The sequence below is a fragment of the Tenrec ecaudatus genome, chromosome 2 (genome assembly GCF_050624435.1).
Source record: "Tenrec ecaudatus isolate mTenEca1 chromosome 2, mTenEca1.hap1, whole genome shotgun sequence".
In the NCBI taxonomy this organism is placed as follows: Eukaryota; Metazoa; Chordata; class Mammalia; order Afrosoricida; family Tenrecidae; genus Tenrec; species Tenrec ecaudatus.
Genome location: NC_134531.1, coordinates 77,548,345 through 77,556,202, shown reverse-complemented (window position 1 = coordinate 77,556,202; position 7,858 = coordinate 77,548,345). Strand labels below are relative to the sequence as shown.

Here is a 7,858-nt window from a genome sequence, read left to right as displayed (position 1 = left end):
GGACTCAAATATAAAGCAAATGTTTAAAAAATGATGAACGCAACATATGTACAAATATGCTTGATACAATTGATGTATGGAATGTTATACGAGCGATAAGAGCCCCCCATAAAATATTTTAAAAACAAAACAAACAAACAAATCACAAAGTGAAACTGACCACGCGGAGGAGCAACAAGTAGCCATTGTGACAGGATTAAATAGGCACCAAAGCTACAACATATGGCTGATGGCAACTGACAACCTAAGCAGGCCAGCTCAAAGGGGCTTTTCCTGGGACTGGCTGATAACATTTATGTGGGGTTATGTGATTGGTTACGGGTACATAGTTTTATGCGTATGGACCTTTCAAAAGATAACAGGATGGTCACAAAACAATTATGGTATGTTTTGGGGGGAACATGCTATCAAACCTTCTTTCCCAACCATACCTGTTCCAAGAGGTTGGTTGTAAAGGAGATATGCAAGAATGCTGTGGGCCAAGACCCACTGCGTACAGACTGTAGACCTCTCTCATTGGCCTTAACACAGAGACTTTGGTGGCACTTCAGTTTACCCACTGGGGTGCTAACTAAGGTCAATGGTTCAAACCCACCTTCAGGAAAAACATGAAACCATCCGGAGCTGTTTTTCTTTGTAAAAATATACTCTACTACAGTGAGTTTAGTGTACATGGTTAAGTCAAGACAAAAGTTAACATCTCCACAAACCAAACTCACTGACATTGAGTCAATTCTGACTCATAGTCACCTCAGAGGATGGGATAGAACTTCTGTGGGTTTCCAAGACTAACTATCCATCTCTATCTCTGTCTCTCTTTTAAAAGGAGCTATTACCCCTTTTATTTTCTCTGTTTAAAATCAAGCAGAAAAGAAAGCATACATCAATTTTGTTATACGCTAACATTGTAAAAATATATCATTTGTATGAGAGAAGGACTCAGAACAAAAATGTGTTTACAGAGTCCAAATGTAAGTGTCAGCAATTTCATATAGTCTTAGATGGGACTCTGAGGAGCCACTTCATCATCGCTGGCACTAAACAAAGTGGCAAAATTCTTTGCCAGGTACTTTAGGAAATCATGAAGACAGCTCTGTAACAAAACAAGACTCTTCTCCTCCAGAAGTGACGAGGTCAGCTCTGCTCTAATTTGCATGAACCACCTCAGTAGACATGGCACTCCAGACACCTGGGACGTGGGGGCATCAGGGTGATCTGCGAGAATTTCAGCATGCTGACGATTCTCAAATGTGTACAGCAGCTGAATGCCCGACATGACATTGAAGTATCCCTGCCACAACCTCACTAACGATGCATTCCTTATTATCTGTGTCTCCTCAACATTTCTTATCATTTGCATAATCCTCTGTCCACATTCTTCTCAGGAAGATGAAAGAGCTGTTTTTGCCTGGTGATTAAGTCCCGGTCATCAACAAGCCATAGTTTCAGTTTTTCAGCACCCTTGACTTTGACTTCAGCTCTGCTTGCGAATGTTTCCTTCTTGTCAACAGTTGGAGCTACTCAGGCCCTTTTCTTTCAAGGCAGCAGCAGGGTCTCACTCACTTGGACTACCGCCATCTCCAATGCCAGGTGTTTCCTGTTTAGTCTTTTTTGTTTCCACTTCAACATGTTTCTGTTGCAGTCCAGATGTTTTATGTTTTCTTTCCTGGATTAGCCCCTCTCATTGTCCCCTCCGCATATTGTCCCTGGTTGGCTTTTTGAAGTTCTCTCTGTTTCTGAAGAAACAGTGACAGTGGAAGCATTTCAGTGCTGGCAGAGGTCTCCATAAGACTTTCCAACCATGGGCCTGTGAGCTTCCTGCATTCAGTGTCATTGCATGTATTGTGTGAGTCTGAAGAGGATTTTATAGACTGGTATTGGCTATATGGGCTCCTCCAGTTCCAGGGCTCTGGCGCCACCAGTGTATCTCCATGTGGCTTGTCAACAGGAATGTGAAGAGTATGCCCCGCCTCCAGGGAGGAAGAAAGGAGTTCCCAGAATCCTCAGGAGAAGGCCATGCCCACACAGAGGCCTCACTAGCTATGACCTGATTGACAGACTAGACTCCACCCCTTCACTCATGCTGACAGGAGAGTAAGTAACTGCCACCAGTGTAATTCCTACTGAAAGCCATAGTCTCTGATGTTCATCAAGTGCTTCAAGTCCTCCTCACTTTCAGCAAGCGAGCTTGGTCAGCTACATACCAGAAGTTATTAATTAGCTTCCCTTTCATTGTAATGCTAAGTTAATTCTTTCTATGGTTCATCTCCTCAAATTACTTGCTCAGCATACAGATTAAATATGGTGAAAGGATATAACCTTGACACACACCTTTCCTGATTTGAAACATGCACTATTCCCTTGTTTTGTTTGATTGATTGGTGGTCTACATACATAATTCTCATGAGCATAATAAAATGGTCGAAAATTCTTATTCTCCCCAATATTATCAATTTGTTTCATCCACCTAATTGAATGCCCTTGCATCGCCAACAAAACACAGATAAACAACTTTCTGTTACTCTCTGCTTTAGTCTACATCATCTTCTGAATTGGACTTGAATTTCTGGAAGCTCACTGTGCATGTGTATCGATGATCTTGTTTGATCATTTCTACATTCTGTTGGGTTACCTTTCTTTGAAGTGAACACAAATATGAATTTCTTTCAGTTTGGTTGACCAGCTGGCTCTCTTCCAAATTTCTTGTAATGAATTTATACCTGGTGGCATAGTGCCTATGAATTAGGCTACCAGTCACAAGGTTTGTAGTTTGAAACTACCAGCTTTATCAGGGGAGAAAGAGGAGGCCATTTACTCTCATAAAGAGTTATAACTCGGAAACCCACAGGGGTAGTTCCACCATATAGGGTCGTTGTGAGTTGGAATCACCTAGATGGCAATGAGTTTGAATCTGAGGTTCTTGAGTTGTGAGAAAATAAATTTCTAGTGGGAGCCCTGCTGGCATAGTGGTTATGCTTTGTGCTGCTCAACCACAAGGTTAGCAGTTGGAAACCACCAACTGGCCCAAGGAAGGAAGATGAGGCTTTCTACTCCCGTAAAGAGTTACAGTCTCTGAAACCCATAGGGGCAGTTCTACCCTGTCCTATAGGGTCACTATGAGTCAACAGTAGTGAGTGCCGGTTCATTTTGTAGAAACATTTCTACTGGCTTTCCATAAATTCCTGGAGCCTTGTGTTTTTCCACCAGTTGTTTCAGTGCAGCTTGAACTTTACTTTCTCTATATGATTCTCCACCATCTGTTAGTTTGCCATACTGTGCCAATTGGTGTGTTTCTGTGATGCCGGAAGCTTTGTCACTGGTATTGCAAGTGCCAGCAGGGCCACCCAGACCCAGAGTGAACAGATTCTAGCGGAGCTTCAAGACTAAGAACAGACAAGGAAGAAAGACTTGACTCTCTACTTCAGAGGAAGGAGCCACTGAAAACATTATGCAAAGTTTGGAAACATTGCCAGACACTGAAGGCCTGATGAATGGGGGCAGAACGTGGTCCCTGATGGTGCTGGAGGATGCGCCCTTCAGGTTGGAACACACTCTAATGTGACTGAGGAGGAGCTGCTTTCTCAAAGTGGTCAACATGCTGACGTGGGTGGAGTGAAACCTGTGGGAGGGGAGCGTTTAGGATCTTCAACTCAATGAAAAGAAGACCAAATCCTCACAGCTAGGCCAATAAATTGGTAATGTCATAAGTGGGGAAAAGATTGAAGTTGTCAAGGATTTCCTCTTGCTTGCATCCATGATCAATGCTCATGGAAGCAGCAGTCAAGAGATCAAATGATTCATTGCATTGGGTAAATCTGCTGAACAAGATCTCTTTATAGTATTGAAAAGCAAAGATGTTATTTTGAGGACTAAGGTGCTCCTGACTCAAGCCATGGTATTTGTAATAGTATCTTGGGCAGGTGAAAGTTGGACATTGAATAAGGAAGCCCAGAGAATTGGTGTGTTTGAATTGTGGTGCTGGAAGAATACTGTGATTGCCAAAAGGATAAACAAATCTGTCTGGGAAGAACTATGGCCAGAGGGCTCCTTAGAGCAGCGGTTCTCAACCTGTGGGTTGCCACCCCTTTGGGGGTTGAACCACCCTTTCACAAGGGTCGCCTAAGACCATCGGAAAACACATATTTCTGATAGTCTTAGGAACTGAGACACCGCTCCCCTATCTCTCTCCAAGCGGGTCCACCCACATGTAGATATGCTGATCTGGTGAGAAAGGAGCTCTCTCAACCTTCGCACTGACGTTGGTTTTTTGCGCATACTGTCGCAAATGTAGCGATATAGTTTGCTGTTGTTATATTATATTATGCTACACCATGCTTCAAGACAAAATTTCATTTATTTGTAATTAGAAATAAATATTTCACAATATAATTACATAATCTTGTGATTAATCACTATAATTTAATTATGTTTCAATTTGTAACAATGAAAATACATCCTGCACATCAGATATTTACATTATGCTTCACAACAGTAGCAAAATTAATAAGTAGAAATGAAAATAATGTTATGGTTGGGGGTCACCACGTGAACTGTAGTAAGGGGTCACAGCATTAGGAAGGTTGAGAACCCCTGCCTTAGAAGCCAGGATGGTGAGACTTTGTGTGACATACATCAGACATGTTTTCCCAGAGAGCGATCCCTGGAGAAGGACAGCATGCCTGTTAAAGTAGAGGAGAATGACAGGAGGAAGGCCCTCCAGGAGATGACAGACACAGTGACTCCAACAATGGGCTCAAGCTAGGAACAATTGTGAGGGTGGCCCAGTAACAGGCAGTGTTTTATTCTGTAGTCATTAGGGTCACTATGGGTCGGAACCAACTGGCTGGCACCTAACAATAACAATATATGAATGATGTCCTTGATGTTATCTCACATTAATGTTCAATGCATGACATTTATTCTTGAGATCGTCTGTAAATTCATATGGGACATATTCAAGATAGCATTTTGTCTCTCGTGGACTTATTTGAATTTTCTTCAACTTCGCCTGCTTTTGCATATGATCAATTGATGACTGTTCCACAGTTGATCTCTGGCCATGTTTCAGCCTATGGTATAGAGTTTCTCTATTATTTTTTCCACAGATGTAGTCAATTTGATTCCTGTGTATTCCATCTGATGAGGTCCAAGTGTGTAATAACCATTTACATTGTTGAAAAAGATATTAGAATTGAATAAATTGGTTCTGAAAAATTCTGTCAAGGCATCTCTGACATTGTTTCTATTAGCAAGGGAAGTTTTCCAACTTGAGATATTTCTTCTTTATGCCCAGCTTCCCCATTCCAGTCACCAAGAACTATTAATGCATCTAGAGTGCATAACTGACTCACTTCAGACTGACGATGATAAGAATTCTTAAATGTCTTCATAATTGACTGGGACAAGTGATTGTGACATACATTTGAATTAACTCTATTGCTTTCTGGTAGATTCATAGATAATGTTCTATCATAGATAGCACTTTACTTCAAGAAAGTTCTTGACATTTTCAGTTTGATACTGAATATCATTCTTTTTGAGTCTGTCATCCTGGGCATAGTAAACCATTTGATTATCTGATTCAAAATGGCCAATATTAGTCCCATTTCAGCTCATCAACTCTTAGGCTATCCATCTTGAGATTGTTTTTTCATGACTTCCAATTTTACTAGATTCATATCTCACCTGGTCCACATTTTGATTATGAGTGGATATTTGCAGTTGTGTCTTCTCATTTTGAGTCATGCCACATCAACAAATAAAGGTCCTGAGAGCTCAGTGGCATCCACATCATTAAGGTTGACTATATTTTGAGGATGCAGCTCTTCCCCAGTTGTATTTTGAGTTACATATTGGTCTGCTAACTACATGATCAGCAGTTAAACCCACCACCAATTCCTTAGGAGAAAAATGAGGCTTTCTATTCCCTAATTTCTATTCTAGTCTGGGAAACCCACAGGGAGAGTTCCACTCTGTCCTACATGGCCTCTGTGAATCAGAATTAACTGACAGTGCTTGAGTGTGCCTTCCAATTTGAGTAACTCATCTTCTAAGACTCTCTGACAATGTTCCACTACCATTCATAAAGTTTTCAATGGCTACATTTTAAGAAGTGTTCTGCCTGTTCCTTCTTCTTTGTCTGGAAGCTCTGCGGAGACCTGTTCACTAGCTGGTATTTGAAGTACCAGTGGCACAGATTCCAGCACCACAGTACCATGAAAACCACAACAGTACAACAAGCTGACAGGTAAGTGGTGGTATAGTCATCTACTGAATTCTTATATATCAAGGCATTTAAAAAAATTTTAAAGATCACAATATTAAAATTGAGGTATAATTTAAATACAGCAAAATGCAGTGTAGGAGGCCTGGTGGAGTAGAGGGTTTTGCTTTGGGCTGCTAACCGCAATGCCAGCAGATCAAAACCACCAATTGGTATGTGGGAGAAAAACAAAGGTTTCTACTTCTATAGAGAGTTAGTCTTGGAAACCCACAGAGTCAGGTCTCCCCTCTCCTATAGGGTTGATATGAGTCAGAACTGACTTGACAACAGTTGTGAAACTGCAATGTATAACTAATTGCTTGTCTATCCTAAAGCCCATCCCCAGAACATGATATAGAATATTTTCAACACATCAAAGAGTTCCCACCTGCCCCTGCCCCATCAATACCCCATCCAATCAGCAGAGGTACTAACTAGTCTGATTTCCATTGCCATAAGTCTGCCTATTCTTGAATCAAGTATCAATGGCATTATCATATGTATTCCTTTTATCAAGTAGTTCAGCATCGAATGAACCGTTATGCATTGTTACCAGAGCTTCAGGTTTTTGCCTTCTCAAAGTAAAGATTTACTTTGAGAGACAGAGAATGGGGGTTCTGCGTAGAGAAATTTTGGACATCTCCTGGAAGAAAGAAAAAGCATCCCACCAGCCTGCAAGACTGGATCTCTGAAGATTCTGTAGTGTTTTAAATATCTGCACCAAAGCTTTCTGGGAACTGTAGTCCCAAGATGTTACATGACTTCTGTGAATACTCAGTCCAAATATTCACCATTTCTCCCATGCCCTACCACATTCCCCCTGAAAGATTTCATACACATAATTCCTTATGGGATCAGGGGCAAAGGTCTCTCCTATAGCTACTATCTGCTTTTATGGAGTGTAAGTATATCATCACCCTGCCTGTGTACATAGAAATCACTCAATGTAAGCTGTATTAAAGGGGAGCAAGCTCTTTCAGGTAGAGATGCTGAAGGTGAGCTGTGAGTCATTCATAGACACTGCCAACAGTCTAGATTCTTGCAGGATTGACTGGGTCTGTTATTTCAGCAGCCACATACACAGGTGTCCTAGAGCAGCGGTTCTCATCCTGTGGGTCGCGACCCCTTTGGGGGTTGAACAATCCTTTCACAGGGGTTGCCAGATTCACAACAGTAGCAAAATTATGGTTGGGGGTCGCCACAACATGAAGAACTGTATTAAAGGGTTGTGGCATTAGGAAGGTTTAGAACCACTGTCTTAGAGGAAATTGTTAATTATAATAAGACAAAAGAAAAAAATAGTGCAAAATGGACTGGCAACCATCAACACCACATCTGTTTAAGAACGATACCCAAAACACAAATTTTGTTTCTCCCTTCTACTTCATTCTTTAAAATTCCTAATTTAAGCTTTGTTATAGAAACAGGGATGAGTTGGTTGGTCTGACAGGCTGAAATGAAAGGCTAAAGAAAGAAAACTCTTTTTTTCTACATGGTCTGGTTCTGAGGACACTTTAGACCACACTTCCTAATTGGTGTGTCTGCATGTGTATGTGTCAGTGTGTGTGCGTCTTACTCTTTCTGTAAGCATACTAT

General features: G+C 41.3%; 1 pseudogene; it reads right to left on the bottom strand.

Moving 5' to 3' along the window:
- Positions 1-997: 997 nt before the first annotated feature.
- Positions 998-1,685, bottom strand: LOC142440025 (mortality factor 4-like protein 1 pseudogene; annotated as a pseudogene).
- Positions 1,686-7,858: the final 6,173 nt, after the last annotated feature.